A 25,132-nucleotide genomic window follows, 5' to 3' on the forward strand; every position below is an offset into this window, starting at 1 on the left:
GTCCCTGGAGATGAGTGAGAAGGAAGAAAAACCGCTCACATCTGAGGAAAAACTATTTACGTCTGAGGAACAGATAGGGAGAAAGGACGGATGCACATGTCAGGAGGATAGAAAGGCTATAATGACTTTTTGTTGTTCCCTTTTTATTTCATTCTGTCTCGGTTTTGTTTGGCGTCATCTTGTTGGGTTGTATTATAGTAGAAATATGGGATCAGAAATTAGTAAAAAACAAACTGAAAGAGTGTTAAGTAAATTGTTAGAGGAAGGAGGCATCCCAGTAAAATCAAGAGCAGTCAGGGCATACGTTGATACAATACAAAAATGTAGCCCATGGCTTTTTAAGGAGGAGTTGTTAAATATATCACAATGGAACCATCATGGTGAAGATTTAAAAAGAATAGAAAAGAAAAGCCCAGGGACTCTGCCAGTTGGCACATTGCCATTGTGGACATTCATATCTTGTTTGCTTAGTCCAAAGCCTTCAGTTCAGACAATGGTAGAGGAAGGAGAAGACATATGGATTCAAGTAAAAGAGAAGGTCTCTAAGTTAGTCAGACAGAGGAAATGATTCAAGTAAAAGAGAAGGTCTCTCAAGTAAGTCAGAAAGAGAAAGAAAGTGTAAAAGAGAAAAAGCCATCAGGGGGAAAGTTACAACAGGAAACTGCTACTAACACCTTTCTATCACCAGAGGGTGTAAGTGTCCAACCAACAGCACCACCTCTACAGGAGACTGCTACTAACACCTTTCTATCACCAGAGGGCGTAAGTGTCCAACTAACAAGGCCACCTCCATATGCTGGGAGGTCCCCAACCCCCGCAGTTGATAGTTGGGATCCTGAGACAAGATCTCAAATATTAACATGCCCTGTATTTGAGGCAGGAGGGCAGCGATTTTACCATGTTTTAAATTTCAAAACAGTGAAGCAGCTAAAAGAGGCTGTAACAACCTATGGTCCTCAAGCACCCTTCACTGTAAGCATGGTCGAATCCATTAACAACTTGAACATGATGCCAGCAGATTGGGCTAATATGTGTAAAGCTGTGCTAAACGGAGGACAATACCTGTTATGGAAGGTTGCCAATGAGGAATTTTGCAAGGAGACGGCTAGGCAAAATGCAGCAGCTGGTTATCCTCAGAGAAATCTAGATATGTTGTTAGGAAAGGGACCTTATGAGGATCAGCAGCAACAAATTGCATATGATCCTGGTGTATATGCACAAATTGCTGTAGATGCAATTAAGGCATGAAAGACCAGTATGAGTTCCTCAGTGGCCCCTGACTAAAGAAAAGATACAAGCAGCCCATGACCTGGTCAAACAACAATTAGCAGAAGGACATATACAACCTTCTGTATCTCCCCATAATACTCCCATTTTTGTCATCAAAAAGAAATCTGGTAAATGGAGATTATTGCAAGATTTAAGAGCCATTAATAATGAGATGGTTATTATGGGACCTGCTCAATCAGGGATTCTTCAATTGTCTGCTTTGCCAAAAACCTGGTATGTTTTAGTTATAGATATTAAAGATTGTTTTTTTTCAATTCCAATTCATCCTGAGGATAGTCCACGTTTTGCCGCAGTCCGGCTGCTGCAGCAAAATAACCGGGGGGTGACGAATAACTTGTGTACGTTGATACAGCAGGAGTGGGAGCCATTTATTGCAGGACAGGAGCAGTATTTATACATTCCACACAGCTTATCTAATTAGCATAAACTAGATACATCAGTCAACCAATAAGGAATCTCCACACTTAATGGCTTGTTTTTGTTACTTCTCAAACCACTCCCTCTGGCATTTTGCCAGGCACCATCCAGACTTGTTTACAGACTCTAACATTCCCCTGGCAAAATGCCAGGTGTTATTTTTGACTTGTTTACAGACTCTAACATTTCCCCCTTTTGTTTAATTTAAATAACGACCATAGTGGTTTTTACAGAAACACCATAAATAACCTGCTACAAACAGAAAGGGAGGATACAAAATGCCACAATACCAAGCCACTTGATGGCTCCATGCAAGAAGCCCTTGGAAAAATTATACCAGCAATGACACTGTTAGCAAAGATACTGAGTTACAATTTGTTATAGATTACAGTTTGTTGTCTCAGTCCAGAAAGCAGTGTCTCAATAGATTAACTCACAGTCCAGGTAAATCACAGTCCAGGTAAGTTCTGCAGGCAGCTAGCTTAAATCACAGTCCAGGTAAGTTCTGTAGGCAGCTAGCTTGATACAGACTCTAACAACGTTTTGCATTTACTATCCCTGCACTGAATCATGAAGGTCCTGATCAGAGATATGAATGGAAAGTACTCCCTCAAGGGATGGCTAACAGCCCAACTATGTGTCAAATTTATGTTAACAAAGTAATCCAGCCACTTAGAAATCAAAATCCTGAACTACAAATATTTCACTATATGGATGATGTATTATTAGCACACAAAGATAAAAACACATTGCTAGAATGTTATGCCACACTTACAAATTTATTAAACAATTATAATCTAGAGATAGCAATAGATAAAGTACAATTAAATTTTCTAATTAATTATTTAGGAGTTCTATTATCCTCAACCATGGTCCGTCCACCAAAAATTCAAATACGAGTAGATCAACTCAAATCACTTAATGACTTTCAAAAGTTATTAGGAGACATAAATTGGATAAGGCCTTATTTAGGTATACCAACAGGAGAGTTGGGACCTTTATTTGATATCCTAAAAGGTCCATCAGATCCAAATTCACCCCGTGTGTTAACGCCTGAAGCAAGAAAGGCATTAAAAATCATTGAAACATATATGGAATATATGCATTTGGATAGAATTGATATAAGTTTGCCTTTATTATTTATTGTACTACCAACAAAAAATATTCCTACAGGAGTATTTTGGCAAGAAGGTCCATTATTATGGATACATTTATCTTATTCTCCTAACACTATTCTTACTAGGTATCCTGAGGCTGTAGGACAATTAATACTCAAAGGAATAAAAGCAGCAAAGGGAGTGTTTGGAATTTCTCCCAATAAAATTATTACTCCATATACTATGAATCAAATTGATGAGTTAGCTAATGAGTTAAATACTTGGGCAATAATCATGTGCAAATCTAATGTTTCATTTGATAACCACTTACCATCTAATCCTTTATTGTCTTTTTGGTGTAAGCATCCTGTAATTTTTCCAAAAATGACAAGAAAAACACCTATCATGAATGCTCCAAATATATTCACTGATGGGTCAAATAATGGTACAGCAGCAATAGTTACACCTGATAAAACTTTTACATTTTTACTACCCAAACAATCAGCTCAAAAGGTAGAGCTTAATGCAGTATTACAAGCTTTTGTGATGTTTAAAGATTCTGTATTTAATTTATTTTCTGATAGTCAGTATATAGTTAATGCTATAGTATCCCTTGAAGATGCTGGTAGGATTTCCCCTTCCTCTACTGTTTTCTCTTTGCTTTCCACTATACAAAGTCTAATCTGGGACAGAAAAGATCCATTCTTTATAGGACATATCAGGGCACATACAGGATTGCCTGGAGCCCTTAGTTTGGGCAATGATTTAGCAGATAAAACTACACATGACATACATATTTTCTCTACACTAGAAGAAGCTATAAATTTTCATAAAAAGTTCCATGTCAATGCTAATACTTTACAAAAGCACTTTAAAATAACTAAGGAACAAGCTAGACAAATAATAAAACAATGTCAAAATTGTGTGACCTTTTTACCACAAGTTAATCTTGGAGTCAATCCTAGAGGATTGATACCTAACCATATTTGGCAGATGGACGTCACACACTTGCCAGAATTTGGAAAATTAAAATATTTGCATGTTACAATTGATGCTTCTTCTGGATTTTTGATGGGCTCCCTTCAAAAAAAAAAACTAAAGATGTTATAGCTCATTGCTTACAAAATTTTGCCACTGTTGGTGTTCCAAAACAGTTAAAAACAGATAATGCCCCTGGTTATACTTCTACCTCTTTTAAACAATTTTGCTCAACATTTGGCATTACTCATATAACAGGAATCCCATACAATCCACAGGGACAAGGCATAGTTGAAAGAGCTCATCAAACTATTAAAATGTACTTATTAAAGCAAAAAGAAGGAATTGGGAAGGGGTATATATTCCCCAAAGATAAACTTAAAATAACCCTTTTTACTCTAAACTTTTTAAATTTGGATTCATCAGGACTTCGTGCTGCGGAAAGGCATATGTGTCCAAAAATGTGCATAAGCCCAAGGTACTTTGGAAGGATATTCTAACAGGACAATGGAAAGGTCCTGACCCAGTAATTGTCTGGAGTCGGGGGTCTGTTTGTGTGTTTCCACAGGGAGAACAGCAGCCGATTTGGATTCCAGAAAGATTAACTAAAGCGATTTCTACAGACCAAAAAGAAGATGATTTGGCTCAAATCCATAACAACTGATATCCAAAACTCCAGTTTGGCTATTCTTACATCTGAAACAGAACCAGGATGCTTTTTTCAATATCTATTTTATTATTGCCCTTTGCCATATCATGAAGTTCTATTTTGTTTTTTGAGCTCATACAGACCTAGGTTAATGTTTTGCTGATCAGTTCTATTTTTTGACTATAGAGTTTTTAAACATTGCAATGGAGATTTCACCTGTAAAAAGTTATAAGGCCTTTACTATAATGTTATATGTTGTATGTATTATATTATGTGTGCACACTTGTGTTTTGTGTTATATGTTTGAATGTACGTATGTCCATATATCATATATGATGAGCACTCATGATAAAATGGATCCAAATTTTTTTTTCACGTGATTTATATGATTTAATTTAAATTGGGTAAACAACTGTTGAGGATTGTTTTAATATGTAAACAAAAAAGAAGGTTAACACATCTGTTTGTTTACTTTCACCTTTCCTTTTCATTATATTTAATAATTCTCTTAAAGATAATGTAAATTGTTAAGAAAATTGTTTTCTTTTAGTGCCTTCTGTAATGTTACATAATTTTTTCTTTAGCCATTATTGCCAGAATTCCTATCTTCATCCCAGTGCTGGTGAAGTCAAAGATAAAACCAATCTACAGCTTCTACAATAGCCATCACTGAACTGCTTGCAGAACTTGCCTGGACACATTGTGAACTCACCTGTATGCATTGTGAACTATCTGTTGGTGCAGCAACTTGTGGTAGTGTTGGGGTATTTTTGCTGATGATGTCATTGGTGGTACAATTTTTCCAAAAGGAGCCGTCAATTGGCCTGGTGTATCTTCCTCCCTTCTGCTTGTCAAGATCGTCCAGCTAAAATTTGGGGGCCAACAGAGGTGAGGCAAAGAACCTCACCCCCCCCCCCCCGCTGGTACAAAGACCTCTCCACAGGTGTGGCTGTATACTGGACCGGTAGTCAGTGATGGGTAAGATCCAATTGCAATGGTACCAACCTAAGGACCATATGTACTATTGGACAACCTAAGGCAGGCACGGTCCCTAAGCCACATGCTTGTTGTTTAAACAGAGAGGGGGAGATGTTGAGAGCCACAGCCGAAGGGGCCCCAGCAAACTTCCAGCTGCCAGCAAACTTCCAGCTGCCGGCTGATGATTGGCTCACAGCGGCCCCAGCAACATCTAGCTGATTGGCTCCTCTGTGGTGATGCTCATTGGGCTGTTTCCCTGCCCTTTCAGACCACGCAGCTGCTCATTGGGGGACTTTTTTGGCTCCGCCCACATGACCCAGCCAATCGGCCTCAAGAGCAGGAGGATTGTGGGAGGTGGAGAGAAGCTTGTGTGGGAGAGAGAGGCTTGTGGAAACCCGGTGGTGGCAGTTGAGGCTCTGAGGGTTTTTCCTGAGAGGCTGTTTTGTTTGGTGTGTGTGGTTCTAAAAATAAAGTTAGTTTCTTTTGACAAGTGGCTCCTGATTGTGCCCAGCCCGACTGCGGCATATGCTGACTTCAGTTTTTTCAGATAACTACCAGGGGTAGGATAGCTGAATCATATAGTAGTTCTATTTGTAGTTTTTTTTTTTTTTTTTGAGGAAACTCTGTACTGATTTTCATGGGACTGTCCTCATTTACATTAGTATGTTAGTGTTTCTTCCACATCATTATCAGAATTTCTTGCTTTTGTATTATTGATGATAGTCAGTCTGATTGGAATAAGATGGAATCTTAATGTAACTGTGACTTGCATTTTAACTTATTGGCCATTCATACTTTTTGGAGAAGTATCCATTCAGTTCATTTGCTCATTTACTGTATGGTGTGTTATTATTATTATTTTGGTGTTAAGTTTTTTGACTACTTTATATATTCTGAATATTAATCCTGTCAGAACAAGAGGCAAAGATTTTTCTCCCATTCTATAGGCTCTCTCTTCACTCCATCAGTTTTTTCTTTTGTGGTGCAGAAGTTTTTAATTTATTCCCATTTATCAATTCTTCCTGAGTAATAGGAGCCATGTTTATGAAATCATTGTCTTTGTTTATATCTTGAATTGTTTCCCTGTGTTTTGTTCTAGCAGTTTTCAAGGTTTCAGGTCTTATACTTAGATTGAATTGACTTTAGTACAGTGTAAGATCTAGATATGGATATCCAGTTTGCCAGCATCATTTGACAAAGAAGCTGACTTTTCTTCAATTTTATGTTTTGGTGCTTTTGTCCAGAATCAAATGACTATAGCTGCATGGGTTTAATTCCAACTTTATTCTACCTTATCTGTCTAGATTTTTTTTATGGCAATATCATGCTCCTTTTGTCACTATAGCTCTGAGGTATATTTTGAAATTGGGTGTTGTGATATCTTGGGTATGGCTCTTTTTGCTCATGAGTTCTTTGGATATTGTGGGTCTTTGTTTTTCTACATGAATTTTGGGATTATTTCTTTAGTTCTGTGTGGAAAGTTTTTGATATTTTGAGGCAGACCACAATGGATCTGAAGATTGCCTTTAGTAATATGTCCACTTTAATATATGGACATATAAGTAATATGTCCAATATTAATTCTGCTTATCCATGAACATAGGAGCCCTTTCCATTTTCTAGTGATTTTTTTAAAATTTCTTTCTTTTTTTTTTCTGGTGTTTTGTTATTGTTATTGTAGAGGTCTTTCAATTCCTTGGTTAGGTTTATTCCTAGGTAGGTATGTATGTATTTTAGTTACTGTGAATGAAATTGTTTTCCTGATATCTTCCTCAATAGGCTCATTATTGATATATAGAAAAGCTATTATCATTTGATTTTTGTATCCTGCTACCTTGTTGAATTTGTTTATCAGATCTAAAAGTCTTCTAGAAGGGTCTTTAGGATCTTCTAAGTTTAGGATCATGTCAGCAGCAAATAGGCATACTTTAGTTCTTCCTTTTTTCTATTTTTTAAATTTCTTCCTCTTACCTAATTCCTCCAGGTAAAATTTCAAGTACTATATTGCTGAGGAGTAGGGAGAATGATTGTAGAGGAAACTCGTTCAGATTTAACTCATTCAGTATGACGCTGGCTTTGAGTTTGTCATGCATAGCCTTTATGATATTGAGATGAGATGCTTGTGTCCCTAGTTTCTTCAGGGCTTTTATCATGAAGGGGTGTTGAATTTTTTTTTTTTAATTTTTTATTGTTGGCTGTTCAAAACATTACATAGTTCTTGATATATCATATTTCACAATTTGATTCAAGTGGGTTATGAGCTCCCATTTTTACCCCATATACAGAGTTGCAGAATCACATCAGTTATACATCCATTGATTTACATATTGCCATACTAGTGTCTGTTGTATTCTGCTGCCTTTCCTATCCTCTACTATCCCCCCTCCCCTCCCCTCCCCCCCCCTCTTCTCTCTCTGCTCCCTCTACTGACATTCGTTTGTCCCTCTTATATTATTTTTCCCCTTCCCCTCACTTCCTCTTGTATGTACTTTTGTATAACTCTGAGGGTCTCCTTCCATTTCCATGCATGTTCCCTTCTCTCTCCCTTTCCCTCCCACCTCTCATCCCTGTTTAATGTTAATCTTCTTCTCATGCTCTTCGACCCTACTCTGTTCTTAGTTACTCTCCTTATATCAAAGAAGACATTTGGCATTTGTTTTTTAGGGATTGGCTAGCTTCACTTAGCATAATCTGCTCTAATGCCATCCATTTCCCTGTAAATTCTATGATTTTGTCATTTTTTAATGCAGAGTAATACTCCATTGTGTATAAATGCCACATTTTTTTTATCCATTCATCCATTGAAGGGCATCTAGGTTGGTTCCACAATCTAGCTATTGTGAATTGTGCTGCTATGAACATCGATGTAGCAGTGTCCCTGTAGCATGCTCTTTTTAGGTCTTTAGGGAATAGACCGAGAAGGGGAATAGCTGGATCAAATGGTGGTTCCATTCCCAGCTTTCCAAGAAATCTCCATACTGCTTTCCAAATTGGCTGCACCAATTTGCAGTCCCACCAGCAATGTACAAGTGTACCCTTTTCCCCACATCCTCGCCAGCACTTGTTGTTGTTTGACTTCATAATGGCTGCCAATCTAACTGGAGTGAGATGGTATCTTAGGGTGGTTTTGATTTGCATTTCTCTGACTGCTAGAGATGGTGAGCATCTTTTCATGTACTTGTTGATTGATTGTATGTCCTCCTCTGAGAAGTGTCTGTTCAGGTCCTTGGCCCATTTGTTGATTGGGTTGTTTGTTCTCTTATTGTCTAATTTTTTGAGTTCTTTGTATACTCTGGATATTAGGGCTCTATCTGAAGTGTGAGGAGTAAAGATTTGTTCCCAGGATGTAGGCTCTCTATTTACCTCTCTTATTGTATCTTTTGCTGAGAAAAAACTTTTTAGTTTGAGTAAGTCCCATTTGTTGATTCTAGTTATTAACTTTTGTGCTATGGGTGTCCTATTGAGGAATTTGGAGCCCGACCCCACAGTATGTAGATCGTAGCCAACTTTTTCTTCTATCAGACGGTGTGTCTCTGATTTGATATCAAGCTCCTTGATCCATTTTGAATTAACTTTTGTGCATGGCGAGAGAAAGGGATTCAGTTTCATTTTGTTGCATATGGATTTCCAGTTTTCCCAGCACCATTTGTTGAAGATGCTATCCTTCCTCCATTGCATGCTTTTAGCCCCTTTATCAAATATAAGGTAGTTGTAGTTTTGTGGATTGGTTTCTGTGTCCTCTATTCTGTACCATTGGTCCACCCGCCTGTTTTGGTACCAGTACCATGCTGTTTTTGTTACTATTGCTCTGTAGTATAGTTTGAAGTCTGGTATCGCTATACCGCCTGACTCACACTTCCTGCTTAGCATTGTTTTTGCTATTCTGGGTCTTTTGTTTTTCCATATGAATTTCATGATTGCTTTCTCTATTTCTACAAGAAATGCCGTTGGGATTTTGATTGGCATTGCATTAAACCTATAGAGAACTTTTGGTAATATCACCATTTTGATGATGTTAGTTCTGCCTATCCATGAACAGGGTATATTTTTCCATCTTCTAAGATCTTCTTCTATTTCTCTCTTTAGGGTTCTGTAGTTTTCATTGTATAAGTCTTTCACCTCTTTTGTTAGGTTGATTCCCAAGTATTTTATTTTTTTTGAAGATATTGTGAATGGAGTGGTTGTCCTCATTTCCATTTCAGAGGATTTGTCGCTGATATACAGGAATGCCTTTGATTTATGCGTGTTGATTTTATATCCTGCCACTTTGCTGAATTCATTTATTAGCTCTAATAGTTTCTTTGTAGACCCTTTTGGGTCTGTTAGGTATAGAATCATGTCATCTGCAAATAGTGATAATTTAAGTTCTTCTTTTCCTATTTTGATGCCTTAAATTTCTTTCGTCTGTCTAATTGCTCTGGCCAGTGTTTCGAGAACTATGTTGAACAGAAGTGGTGAGAGAGGGCATCCCTGTCTTGTTCCAGATTTTAGAGGGAATGCCTTCAATTTTTCTCCATTCAGAATGATGCTAGCCTGAGGCTTAGCATAGATTGCTTTTACAATATTGAGGTATGTTCCTGTTATCCCTAGTTTTTCTAGAGTTTTGAACATAAAGGGATGCTGTATTTTGTCAAATGCTTTTTCCGCATCTATCGAGATGATCATATGATTCTTATTTTTAAGTCTATTGATGTGGTGAATAACATTTATTGATTTCCGTATATTGAACCAGCCTTGCATCCCAGGGATGAATCCTACTTGATCATGGTGCACAATTTTTTTGATAAGTTTTTGTATCCGAGTGGCCAGAATTTTATTGAGGATTTTTGCATCTAGGTTCATTAGAGATATTGGTCTGTAGTTTTCTTTCTTTGAAGTGTCTTTGTCTGGTTTAGGTATCAGGGTGATGTTGGCCTCGTAGAATGAATTTGGAAGCTCTCCCTCTTTTTCTATTTCCCGAAGTAGCTTGAAAAGTATTGGTATTAGTTCCTCTTTAAAGGTTTTGTAAAACTCTGCTGTATACCCATCCGGTCCTGGGCTTTTCTTAGTTGGTAGTCTTTTGATGGTTTCTTCTATTTCCTCAATTGATATTGGTCTGTTTAGGTTGTCTATATCCTCCTGACTCAATCTGGGCAGATCATATGACTTAAGAAATTTATCTATGCCTTCACTATCTTCTAATTTATTGGAGTATAAGGATTCAAAATAATTTTTGATTATCTTCTGTATTTCTGAAGTGTCTGTTGTGATATTGCCTCTTTCATCCCGTATGTTAGTAATTTGAGTTCTCTCTCTTCTTCTCTTCACTAGCATGGCTAAGGGTCTGTTGATTTTGTTTATTTTTTCAAAGAACCAACTTTTAGTTTTGTCAATTTTTTCAATTGTTTCTTTTGTTTCGATTTCATTAATTTCAGCTCTGATTTTAATTATTTCTTGCCTTCTACTTCTTTTGCTGTTGTTTTGCTCTTCTTTTTCTAGGATTTTGAGATGAAGTATGAGATCATTTATTTGTTGGTTTTTTCTTTTTTTAATGAATGAACTCCAAGCAATGAATTTTCCTCTTAGAACTGCTTTCAATGTGTCCCATAGATTCCGATATGTTGTGTCTGTGTTTTCATTAATCTCTAAGAATTTTTAAATTTCTTCCTTGATGTCTTCTATAACCCATTGATCATTCAGTAACCTATTGTTCATTCTCCAAGTGATGTATTCTTTTCCCTTCCTTCTTTTATCGTTGATTTTCAGTTCCATTCCATTATGATCAGATAGGATGCATGGTATTATCTCTACTCCTTTATATTGTCTAAGAGTTTCCCTGTGACACAATATATGATCTATTTTTGAGAAGGACCCATGTGCTGCTGAGAAAAAAGTGTAACTGCTTGATGTTGGGTGGTATATTCTATATATGTCAATTAAGTCTAGGTTATTAATTGTGTTATTGAGTTCTATAGTTTCCTTATTCAACTTTTGTTTGGAAGATCTGTCCAGTGGTGATAGAGGTGTGTTGAAGTCTCCCATGATTATTGTATGGTGGTCTATTAGACTCTTGAACTTGAGAAGAGTTTGTTTGATGAACATAGCTGCACCATTGTTTGGGGCATATATATTTATGATTGTTATGTCTTGTTGGTGTATGGTTCCCTTGAGCAGTATGTAGTGTCCCTCTTTATCCCTTTTGATTAACTTTGGCTTGAAATCTATTTTATTTGATATGAGTATGGATACTCCTGCTTGTTTCCGAAGTCCATATGAGTGATATGATTTTTCCCAACCTTTCACCTTCAGCCTATGTATGTCTTTTCCTATCAAATGCGTCTCCTGTAGGCAGCATATTGTTGGGTCTTGTTTTGTGATCCATTCTACTAGCCTGTGTCTCTAGATTGGTGAGTTTAAGCCATTAACATTTAGGGTTATTATTGAGATATGGGTTGTTCTTCCAGCCATATTTGTTTATTTCTGTTACTAAACATGGTTTGTTTTCCTCTTTGATTATTTTCCCCCCTTTAGTGTCCTACCTCCCACTGTTGGTTTTCATTGTTATTTTCCATTTCCTCTTCCTGTAATGTTTTGCCAAGGATGTTTTGAAGAGATGGTTTTCTAGCTGCAAATTCTTTTAACTTTTGTTTATCGTGGAAGGTTTTAATTTCATCTTCCATCCTGAAGCTTAATTTTGCTGGAAACACAATTCTTGGTTGGAACCCATTTTCTTTCAGTGTTTGAAATATGTTATTCCAGGATCTTCTAGCTTTCAGAGTCTGTGTTGAAAGATCAGCTGTTATCCTGATTGGCTTACCCCTAAATGTGATCTGCTTCCTTTCTCTTGTAGCTTTTAAAATTCTCTCCTTATTCTGTATGTTGGGCATCTTCATTATAATGTGTCTAGGTGTGGGTCTCTTATGATTTTGCACATTCGGCGTCCTGTAGGCTTCTAGGATTTGGGGTTCTGTCTCATTCTTCAAGTCTGGGAAGTTTTCTCATATTATTTCATTGAATAGATTGCTCATTCCTTTGGTTTGAAACTCTGTCCCTTCCTGTATCCCAATGACTCTTAAATTTGGTCTCTTGATGTTATCCCATATTTCTTGGATGTTCTGCTCATGGTTTCTTAACAGTCTTGCTGAGCTGTCTATGTTCTTTTCAAGTTGAAATACTATATCTTCATTGTCTGATGTTCTGTCTTCTAAGTGTTCTACTCTGCTGGTAGTATTCTCAACTGAGTTTTTAAGTTTTCTTATTGCTTCCTGCATTTCTAGGATTTCTGTCTGTTTGTTTTTTATAACCTCTATTTCCCTGTATAGTTGATCTTTTGCTTCTTGGATTTGTTTATGTAATTCATTGTTGAAGTGATCTTTCATTGTCTGATTTTGCTGTCTGATATCTTCCTTGAGACTCCAGATCATCTGAAGCATGTATATCCTGAATTCTTTTTCTGACATTCCATCTGCTGCAGCTATTACCTCTTCTAACGTTGAGTTGACCTGCAATGCTTGTGGTCCTTTCTTTCCTTGTCTCTTCATACTGTTCGCGTTCCTTTCTACTTGGTGAAACTGTTGTGCTATTGAATTTTCCCCCTATATATTTATATTGGTCTTGTATAGTTGCAAAGTCTCCCTCGCAGGCGCGGGCGGCGGCTCTGTCCCTCTGCGGGCCGCTAGGCTTTTTCTGTCGGTGGTCACAGTTCTGTCTACTTTGCAGGCGCAGGCAGCGGCACTGCCCCTCTGCAGGCCTCTGGGGCTGTACTGCCAGTGGGTCGCAGGTCCGCCTAACTTGCAGGCGCGGGGGGTGGCGTCTCTACCCTTCCTCAGGCCACTGGGCCTGTTCTGTCTCTCGGTTGCAGGTCTGGCCTGTTCTGATGGTGGTCACAGTTCCGTCTACCTTGCAGGTGCGGGGGGGAGGGGGCGGCTCTGCCTCTCAGCAGGCCGCTGCTCCTCTTCTGCCGGTGGGTCGCAGGCCCGCCTACCTTGCAGGAGTGATTGGAAGCTCTGCCACTCCGCGGGCCACTGGGCCTTTTCTGTCAGTGGTCACAGTTCCGCCTACCTGACAGGCTCGGGGGGTGGGGGGCGGCTCTGCCCCTCAGCAGGCCGCTGGGCCTGTTCTGTGGGTGGTCACAGTTCCCTCTACCTTGCTGATGCAGGGGGAGGGGGCGGCTCTGCCTCTCAGCAGGCCGCTGCTCCTCTTCTGCTGGTGGGTCGCAGGCCCGCCTACCTTGCAGGAGTGATTGGAAGCTCTGTCCCGCCACGGGCCACTGGGCCTTTTCTGTCGGTGGTCACAGTTCCACCTACCTGGCAGGCGCGGGGCGTGGGGGGCGGCTGTGCCCCCCAGCAGGCCGCTGGGCCTGCTCTGTGCGTGGTCACAGTTCCCTCTACCTTGCCGGTGCAGGGGGAGGGGGCGGCTCTGCCTCTCAGCAGGCCGCTGCTCCTCTTCTGCCGGTGGGTCGCAGGCCCGCCTACCTTGCAGGAGTGATTGGAAGCTCTGTCCCGCCGCGGGCCACTGGGCCTTTTCTGTCGGTGGTCACAGTTCCACCTACCTGGCAGGCGCGGGGCGTGGGGGGCGGCTCTGCCCCTCAGCAGGCCGCTGGGCCTGCTCTGTGCGTGGTCACAGTTCCCTCTACCTTGCCGGTGCAGGGGGAGGGGGCGGCTCTGCCTCACAGCAGGTCGCTGCTCCTCTTCTGCTGGTGGGTCGCAGGCCCGCCTACCTTGCAGGAGTGATTGGAAGCTCTGTCCCGCCGTGGGCCACTGGGCCTTTTCTGTCCGTGGTCACAGTTCCCCTACCTGGCAGGCGCGGGGTGTGGGGGGCGGCTCTGCCCCTCAGCAGGCCGCTGGGCCTGCTCTGTGCGTGGTCACAGTTCCCTCTACCTTGCCGGTGCCAGGGGTGTTGAATTTTATTGAAGTTTTTTTTCTAAATCTATGAAGAGAATTGCTGAGAGCCATAGCCAAGTAGGAATGATGCATGGCATTTTTGGTTGAAAGATGATGCCAGCAAGCCATTGAGATGATATGATTATGTTAAGATCTGCATTCAATTGGATATTAGAGCCCTGCTGTCGGCCTAGGCCTGCTACTTTGGAGCTCTACTGGGACTCCTGGAGAGTTCCCATTGGTTGGGGAAGTGCAGTAGGAGGGAATTCCGGAGAAGGGATTTCCTGTTGGTGTAGTGTGGCCCAGGAGAATGCCGCGTGTGTGGTTTGGCATATTTCCCGGGAGCGTGTGTGGCATTGGCGGGAGTTTCAGAAATAAAGTTTGCTCCTACTTGAGTGGCTCGTGATTTTGTGCCCAGCCAGACTGCGGCATTTGGTGGCCTGTGCGGGGAACGCCTGAAGCTCGGAGGTAAGTAAAATTGCTCGCCCCTGAGGGAAGGCAAGAGAATGGGTGACCATTTCAAAAAACAATGTGTACTTGTTTTGATTTATTTTGTTTTTGTTTCATGCTGTGTTTCCCTAGAACTTTCTCAGGCAAACTGGGAAAAATGGTTGGCTCAAGGTTTGAAGTTGTTCAGCCCTGAGGAAAAGAAAATTGATACAACAATTTTTTGTTCCGTTTTTGTTTCATTCTGTTTTTGTTTTGTTTTGTGTTATTTTGTTGGGTTGTGTTATCTTTTAGTAGATTAGAAATTAGTAAAAAACAAACTGAAAGAGTGTTAAGTAAATTGTTAGAGGTCCAGACTATAGTAGAAAACATGTTAGATCAAGCAAAAGAGAAGGTCTCTTGAGCTAGTCAGATAGAAGAAGAAAATTTAAAGGAAGAAAGCTTAGAGGAGAAACAGCTATCAGGGGGGAAGCTACAATAGGAGGCTGCTACTAATTCCGTTCTATCACCAGAGGATGTAATTCAACCAACAGCTCCATCTATGGAGACAGCTGAGTGGCCCTCAACCCCCGTAGTTGATAGATGGAATCCTGAGGCAGGACCTCAAAGATTAGCATGCCCTGTACTTGAGCAGGCAGGAGGGCAACGAATTCACCATGCTTTAGATTTCAAAACAGTGAAGCAATTAAAGGAGGCTGTAACAACCTATGGTCCCCAAGCACCCTTCACTGTAAGCATGGTCTAATCCATTACCAACTTGGACATGATGCCAGCAGATTGGGCTAACATGTGTAAATCTGTGCTAAATGGAGGACAGTATTTGTTATGGAAGGTTGCCAATAAGGAATTTTACATGGAGACAGCTAGGAGAAATGCAGCAGCCAGTTACCCTCAAAGAAATCTAGATATGTTGTTAGGAAAAGGACCTTATGAGGGTCAACAGCAACAAATTGAATATGATCCTGCTATATATGCACAAATTGCTGCAGACGCAGTTAGGGCATGGAAGACTTTACAAGGACATGGAGATTTACAAAGTCAATTATCTAAGGTAATACAGAGAGCTAATGAACCTTATGCTGAATTTGTAGATAGGCTTATTCAAACAGCTGCCAGAATTTTGGGGGATACAGAACAAGCAATGCCATTAATAAAACAACTGGCTTATGACCAAGCAAATCGTTGCTGCAGAGAGGTCATTAGACCATGGAGACATGAAGATTTAAATACATATATTAAATTATGTAGAGACGAGGTGTCCTAGATCAATTAGGTTTGACATTAACAATAACATCAATCCTAACGCGCCCACTACTAGGGCTAGACAAGGTTTTAGGAAAGAAAAAAGATTAGGAGAACAAGAACAAGGTATAGCAGCACCAATTCAAATAGATCAAGGAATAAATAGACATGGATTGGATTTTCAGAAGGGGCCACTGAGACAATAAAAATTACTTAGAAATCAGAAAGACCAGTATGGGTTCCTCAGTGGCCCCTGACTAAAGAAAGATACAAGTATCCCATGACCTGGTCAAACAACAATTTGAGGAGGGACATATACAACCTTCCGTATCTCCCCATAATACTCCCATTTTTGTCATTAAAAAGAAATCTGGTAAATGAGATTATTGCAAGATTTAAGAGCCATTAATAATGAGATGGTTATTATGGGACCTGCTCAATCGGGGATTCCCCAATTTTCTGCTTTGCCAAAAACCTGGTATGTTTTAGCTATAGATATTAAAGATTGTTTTTTTTATTAATTCCAATTCATCCTGAGGATAGTCCACGTTTTGCATTTACTATCCCTGCACTGAATCATGAAGGTCCTGATCAGAGATATGAATGGAAAGTACTCCCTCAAGGGATGGCTAACAGCCCAACTATGTGTCAAATTTATGTTAACAAAGTAATCCAGCCACTTAGAAATCAAAATCCTGAACTACAAATATTTCACTATATGGATGATGTATTATTGGCACATAAAGAAAAAAAACACATTGCTAGAATGTTATGCCACACTTACAAATTTATTAAAAAATTATAATCTAGAGATAGCAATAAAGTACAATTAAATCTTCCAATTAATTATTTAGGAGTTCTATTATCCTCAACCATGGTCTGTCCATCAAAAATTCAAATACGAGTAGATCAACTCAAATCACTTAACGACTTTCAAAAGTTATTGGGAGACATAAATTGGATAAGGCCTTATCTAGGCATACCAAAAGGAGAGTTGGGACCTTTATTTGATATCCTAAAAGGTCTATCAGATCCAAATTCACCCTGCATGTTAATGCCTGAAGCAAGAAAAACATTAAAAATTATTGAAACATATATGGAAAATATGCATTTGGATAGAATTGATATAAGTTTGCCTTTATTATTTATTTTACTACTAACAAAAAATATTCCTACAGGAGTATTTTTGCAAGGAGGTCCATTGTTGTGGATACATTTATCTTATTCTCCTAACACTATTCTTACTAGGTATCCTGAGGCTGTAGGACAATTAATACTCAAAGGAATAAAAGCAGCAAAGGGAGTGTTTGGAATTTCTCCCAATAAAGTTATTACTCCATATACTATGAATCAAATTGATGAGTTAGCTAATGAGTTAAATACTTGGGCAATAATCATGTGTAAATCTAATGTTTCATTTGATAATCACTTACCATCTAATCCTTTGTTGTCTTTTTGGTCTAAGCATCCTGTAGTTTTTCCAAAAATGACAAGAAAAACCTCCATCATGAATGCTCCAAATATATTCACTGAAATAGTGGTACAGCAGCAATAGTTACACCTGATAAAACTTTTACATTTTTACTACCCAAACAATCAGCTCAAAAGGTAGAGCTTAATGCAGTATTACAAGCTTTTGTGATGTTTAAAGATTCTGTATTTAATTTATTTTCTGATAGTCAGTATGTAGTTAATGCTATAGTATCCCTTGAAGATGCTGGTAGGATTTTCCCTTCCTCTACTGTTTTCTCTTTGTTTTCCACTATACAAAGTCTAATTTGGGACAGAAAAGATCCATTCTTTATAGGACACATCAGGGCACATACAGGATTGCCTGGAGCCCTTAGTTTGGGCAATGATTTAGCAGATAAATCTACACATGACATACATATTTTCTCCACAATAGAAGAAGCTATAAATTTTCATAAAAGGTTCCATGTCAATGGTAATACTTTACAAAAGCATTTTAAAATAACTCAGGAAGAAGCCAGACATATAATAAAACAATGTCAAAATTGTGTGACCTTTTTACCACAAGTTAATCTTGGAGTCAATCCTAGAGGATTGATACCTAACCATATTTGGCAGATGGACATCACACACTTGCCAGAATTTGGAAAATTAAAATATTTGCATGTTACAGTTGATACTTCTTCCAGATTTTTGATGGGCTCCCTTCATGCTGGAGAAAAAACTAAAGATATTATAGCTCATTGCTTACAAAATTTTGCCACTGTGGGCGTTCCAAAACAGTTAAAAACAGATAATGGTCCTGGCTATACCTCTACCTCTTTTAAACAATTTTGCTCATCATTTGGCATTACTCACATAACAGGAATTCCATACAATCCACAGGGACAAGGCATAGTTGAAAGAGCTCATCAAACTATTAAAATGTACTTATTAAAGCAAAAAGAGGGAATTGGAAAGGGATATATATCCCCCAAAGATAATCTTAAAATAACCCTTTTTACTCTAAACTTTTTAAATTTGGATTCATCAGGACTTAGTGCTGTGGAAAGACATATGTATCCAAAAAAATGTACATAAGCCTAAGGTACTTTGGAAGGATATTCTAACAGGACAATGGAAAGGTCCTGACCCAGTGATTGTCTGGAGTCAGGGTTCTGTTTGTGTGTTTCCACAGGGAGAACAGCAGCCGATTTGGATTCCAGAGAGATTAACCAAAGTGATTTCTACAGACCAAAAAGAAGATGACTTGACTCAAATCCGTAACAGCTGATATCCAGAGCTCCAGCTTGGCTATTCTTACATCTGCGACAGCAATTAACCAGGATGCTTTTTTCAATATCTATTTTATTATTGCCTTTTCCCACATCATAAAGTTATATTTTATTTTTTGAGCTCATACAGATCTAGGTTAATGTTTTTCTGATTAGTTTTATTTTTTGACTGTGGACTTTTTAAACATTGCAATGGAGATTTCACCTGTGTAAGCTACAAGGCCTTTACTATTGTCCTATGTGTTGTATGTTATGTGTGCACACTTGTGTTTTGTGTTGTATGTCTGTGTGTGCATATGTCCATATATCATATATGAGGAGCGCTCATGAGAAAAATGGATCTGAATTTTTTTTATTCACGTGATTTTAATGGTTTAATTTAAATTGGGTAAACAGCTGTTGAGGATTGTTTTAATATGTGTATAAATAAGGAGGTTAACAGATCTGTTTGTTTACTTTCACCTTCATTTTCATTATATTTAATAATTCTGTTCATAATAATGTAAATTGTTCACAAAATTGTTTTCTTAGTGCCTGTTGGAATGTTACTTAATATTTTTTTAGCCATCATTGTCAGAATTCCTACCTTCATCCCAGTGCTGGTGAAGACAAAGATAAAACCAAACTACAGCTTCTTTGATAGCGATCACAGTAAACTGTATAAACTGATGCATCAATGAATAATAACTCAACAAGTAATGCTCAATAAAGGAGTCGATTTATTTTGGGAGGAAATGGACATATTGATAGATTCCTCCGCTTTGAACTGCTTGCCAAACTTGCCTGGACTATGTATCACTTGTATGCATTGTGAACTATCTGTTGGTGCAGCGAATTGTGATAGTGCTGGCGTATCTTTGCTGATGGTGTCACCAGTGATACAATTTTTCCGAAGGAGCAGTCAATTGGCTTGGTGTTGTGGCATTTCTGTATCCTCCTCCCTTCTACTAGTGATAGTCTAAAATTTGGGGGCCAACAGAGGTGAGGCAAAGAACCTCAGCCCCCCACTGGCACCAAGGCCAAATTTGGGGGCCAACAGAGGTGAGGCAAAGAACCTCAGCCCCCCACTGGCACCAAGGCCAAATTTTGGGGCCAACAGAGGTGAGGCAAAGAACCTCACCCCCCCCACTGGTGCATAGGCCTATCCACAAGTATGGCTGTATGCTGGACCGGTAGTCAGTGACGGGTATGATCCAATTGCAGTGATACCAACCTAAGACAGGAGGCTGACTCCTAGAAGTCAGCTCATCCAATGACGGGTAAGGACCATATGTTGTATTGGACAACCTAACAGGCACGGTCCCTAAGCCACATTGCTTGTTGCTCAATTAAACAGAAGGGGGGAGATGCTGAAAGCCATAGCCAAGTAGAAATGAGGCATGGCATTTTTGGTTGAAAGGTGACGCCAGCAAGCCATTGAGATGATATGATTATGTTAAGATCTGCATTCAATTGGATATTAGAGCCTTGCTGTCTGCTTCGGCCTGCTACTTTGGAGCTCTAGAGGGACTCCTGGAGAGTTCCCATTGGTTGGGGAAGTGCGGTAGGAGGGAATTCCAGAGGAGGGATTTCCTGTTGGTGTAGTGTGGCCCGGGAGAATGCTGCATGTGTGGTTCGGCATATTTCCCGGGAGCGTGTGTGGCATTGGCGGGAGTTTCAGAAATAAAGTTTGTTCCTGCTTGAGTGGCTCATGATTTTGTGCCCAGCCAGACTGCAGCAGAGAATCATTTGATTTTTGTTCTCAATTCTATTTATGGGTTTTATTACTTTTATTATCTTGCATTTGTTAAACCATCTTTGCATCCATGGAATGACACCAGCTTGACATATGTCAACATTTTAATGTGTTGTTGAATTCAGTTTTCAAATATTTAGTGAGAATTTTTACATTAGATTATCCAACTAATGTTCAAGTAAAATAACCTCACTGTCTCCCCAACTCTCTCTACTTTATATAGATGTCAGAATTGGGATGAAGGATAGGGATAGAAGACAGAGTAAGTAATGAAATTTTGTACATTTTTGATAATTTGAATGACTTCAAATTTATAGTAGAGATGAGAAAATGATACTATGAGTAGGGTAGCTTTTTATATCTGAGAAATTTTCACCATGGTAATTGGTATAGTGGTTTATTTATTTTCTATTCTTTCATTCATTTATCAAATATTTATTGAAATTTGTTATGTGCTTTGCCAAGAAGTTTCAGGCCATAAGAGAAACCAAGATAATAGTCATTACATTGACATGTCCTTGATGGCCACCATTGAAAGCACAGGTGTACTCTCAAGGAAAAGCATCAACATTTGGAATATAAGATGCTAATATATGAGGGGAATAGAAAATTTAAATGAACTCCATCTACAAAATTAGCTGATGAAATGATACTAGATATCATGTTTATGATTAATTTTCTATGCAATCATTCCATTATAAAGAAAAACCCAGGGCTGGGGATGTGGCTCAAGCGGTAGCGCGCTCGCCTGGCATGCGTGCGGCCTGGGTTCGCTCCTCAGCACCACATACAAACAAAGATGTTGTGTCCGCCGAAAACTAAAATAAAGAATGAAAGAAAATAAAGAAAACTCCAGCCCTGAAAATTTGAGAATAAAGTTATTTTTGTTCAAAACAAGAATCCATCTCCAGCAAGATCAAAGAAGGCTGTGAAAAGAAAATGCCAGAGCGTGAAACATACATAATTAACTCAAGTAAAGATGATAGACCGCAGGATTTATCTCTAAGAGAAGCAAAATTTACTGACAATGAAAATGTTTGTCAAGAAAGAGACACTGACCTAGACAACTGTTTTGCTGAGTAATATAACTATCTACTGAAATTTATAAGGCAAACAGAAGGAAACCTTATAAAATTTGTTCTATGTAGGCTAATCTGTGTGAAAGGATAAGGAAAGTTGTAATTCACTAGATATATGCAATTTCAAAAAAAAAAAAAAAAAACCACAGCTTTAAACTATAGAGTTTTCACATAAGTTAGTTGTCTTATTATAATGATGGCTAACATATATTGAGTACTTGATATGTGTCAGGCAATGAACTAAATATTTTGTTCAGATTGTCCTTTTTAATCTTACCACATCACTTAAAATAAGTACAGTTCCCCCCAATTTTTCAGATGAGCTTAACAAAGAAGTTAAGGGACTTAAGATTCACACCTACAAATGGCAGATTTAAGATTAGACCCCAGGAGTTCTGACCTAAGAAGTTACCCAGCTGTTAGGGGGAAGGTTAGCATGGACTAAATTGAATTCTGTTTGAGTCAGTAGGACAGATTAAATGTTCTGTGCTTCAAATTTCATCATATATAACGTTCACATGAGAATATTCATATGAAGTTAATAGTAATGAAATATCATTTAAAGACTATGAGGTGTCTTCCTCCAGGACGGTTTCATCTACAGGGAGTGTGAGATGGGAAGAGACAGATGTTCAATTGAAATAGTGCAAAAAATGTTCTTTTAGTTCTGATAGCACTAGGTGCTAGTAGTGTGGCAAATAACAGGTAGTAATGGGAGAGGCTGCTTCTCTTCTCTCAGGAAGGCTGCACTGGGAGTGAAAAGAAAGCCGCACTGCCCCCATCCCAAGTTGGAAGTCTGAATGTATTTTCCAACAGTTTGTAACTGATAAAATACTAGTTGCATCATATACTATTTCTGATACTTGATGAGTTGCATTATTCTAATAATTAACTCTAAGTAACTCTAATAATTCTATCCACTCAGGTTAAAAAAAAAAGCCTAAAACTTAACATAGATGAGAATTTATGAAACCAGAGGAGGAACTTAGCAATTGAAAGTGGACTCAAGATTAGATGTGAGTAGCCTAAAAGAAAGTGAGGCTAGATGTTTTTCTGTAAGTTTTAATATACAAAATATTTTACACATCTCAGATTTCTACATGAATACACAAGGAAACACACAGATCTCTCTACATCAGACCTTCTAAGAATTGCTAGACTATGAGGATCTCCCCGTAGATTGCTGCAACAAAGAAAATCCTCCAAACTGTTACCCTCAGGCGGTAGGTTCCATTGTCACAGGTTTAGAAAATTTTCAATAAATAAATAAATGAATAAAACACTTCAAAACTGATATTCAATTTTTACTCTACTTTAGGCCTGTAAAATGTGATTGATTGTCCTGAGTCTATTTTAGATTCAGTGAGGATGATCACTGGCAAAACCCACATTATCAATTTGGTTTATGCATAATGTTTTGAAGTACCTATCCAGCAGTAATCCAAAAAACTCTTTCTATTTAACATTTTCTATTTCCATGCTCTATTTTATTGAATCCTATTGGATTTTGGTATAATTTTGAAAGTAATAAATGATTATTATAGATGACTAGGAAAGTAGTAAAATTTAGAAAGAAAAAAGTAAAAAAAGAAAAAGAAACTTTCTGATTCTATCACCAAGAAATAGGTATAATTAACATTTACTTTCATCTTTTCTGTGCATATAGGCATATTTGTGTGTGTGTGTGTGTGTGTGTGCATGCGTTTTTAAAAACAAGATTGGAATAATTCTTTTTAGGAAACATTTGGTCCTGCAATTTATTTGGAGTCATAGAAATTTTTGTTAAATGATGCTTTATTATTGTCCTATCATGGTCACAAACGTAGGGACTTAAAATGACAGAAATCTACTCTGCTTGAGGAGACCAGGAGTCTAAAATTGTCTTACAGGGCTAAATCAATGTATTGGAAGGACCTTGTCCCCTCTGAGGCTCTAGGGAGAATCCGATCCTTGACTGTCCCCATTTCAACTTTCCATGTCATTAAACCAGCTTCAAAATAAATATCATTTTAAATAATGGTTTCCCATCATAATGATTTAGTTAATTTAACTGCTTTCCTATTTGGTATTGGTCATTGTGGAAGTTAGGTTGTTTTTTATTTTGATTTTTTTGTTTTGATTTTGTCTTTGATTTTGTAAGTGACTCACGGATAAGTATCTCATATCATTCATTTTTATTAATTTTTTATGAATTTTCTTTGGATAGATTATGAGGGGAAATACTACATCCAATATACTCCTGAAACAGAGTAGATTTCTATCATTTTAAATTACTATGTTTGTGACCATAATAGGATAATATTAAAGCATCATTTAACAAAAATTTCAATGACTCCAAATAATATATGTACTTTTAAAGAATACTTGACACAAATTTCCAAGTTACTTTCTTGCATAAAATGTCCTAGGTCCTAAGTTTGATCCCATCTGGAAAAAAAAAAACAATTGAGAGAGATTTATATGTAAAAAATAATGGTTATGTTTTAAGCAAACATTTATTTGATATTTTAAATTTCATTAACCTGTGAAAAATTTATTTGTGTCTATTATGTATTTTCCTACTGAAATTAGATTTTTTTCATATTAACTCTAATGTAATCCTTATATATTATAGAAACTAAGTATTTGACGTTCTAAAATTTCTCATTCCTTAGATATGTGTCACATTTGCTTTATTTAAAATTCTTCTTTTACTTATAATTGTTAGTTTACTGGCTCAAATTTGAGCAAAGAAGCAAGAAGACTTGAGTTTTTTAATTCTTGCCCTGTCAATTTCCCTTGTTAGGGAAATATATATATATATATATATATATATATATATATATATATATATATATATTTATTTATTTATTTATAATATATATATATAAATACAGTCTGCTCCTGATTCTTTTTTTTTTAATTTTTATTGTTGGTTGTTCAAAACATTACATAGTTCTTGACATATCATATTTCACACTTTGATTCAAGTGGGTTATGAACTCCCATTTTTACCCTGTATACAGATTGCAGAATCACATCGGTTACACATCCACTGATTTACATATTGCCATACTAGTGTCTGTTGTATTCTGCTGCCTTTCCTATCCTCTACTATCCCCCCTCCCCTCCTCTCCCCTCCCCTCTTCTCTCTCTACCCCATCTACTGTAATTCATTTCTCCCCCTTGTTTTTTTTCCCTTTCCCCTCACTTCCTCTTGTATGTAATTTTGTATAACCCTGAGGGTCTCCTTCCATTTCCATGCCATTTCCCTTCTCTCTCCCTTTCCCTCCCACCTCTCATCCCTGTTTAATGTTAATCTTCTTCTCATGCTCTTCGTCCCTACTCTGTTCTTAGTTACTCTCCTTATATCAAAGAAGGCATTTGGCATTTGTTTTTTAGGGATTGGCTAGCTTCACATAGCATAATCTGCTCTAATGCATCCATTTCCCTGCAAATTCTATGATTTTGTCATTTTTTAATGCAGAGTAATACTCCACTGTGTATAAATGCCACATTTTTTTTATCCATTCATCTATTGAAGGGCATCTAGGTTGGTTCCACAGTCTTGCTATTGTGAATTGTGCTGCTATGAACATCGATGTAGCAGTGTCCCTGTAGTATGCTCTTTTTAGG

General features: G+C 38.1%; 1 pseudogene; it reads left to right on the forward strand.

Moving 5' to 3' along the window:
* The window catches only part of LOC131423596 (afamin-like), a 40,307-nt pseudogene that overhangs the window by 7,907 nt on the left and 7,268 nt on the right, over positions 1-25,132 (forward strand).

Source organism: Marmota monax, unplaced genomic scaffold (genome assembly GCF_021218885.2).
Source record: "Marmota monax isolate L192 unplaced genomic scaffold, Marmota_monax_Labrador192_F-V1.1 WCK01_AAM20220418_F8-fsc00132, whole genome shotgun sequence".
Classification (NCBI taxonomy): Eukaryota; Metazoa; Chordata; class Mammalia; order Rodentia; family Sciuridae; genus Marmota; species Marmota monax.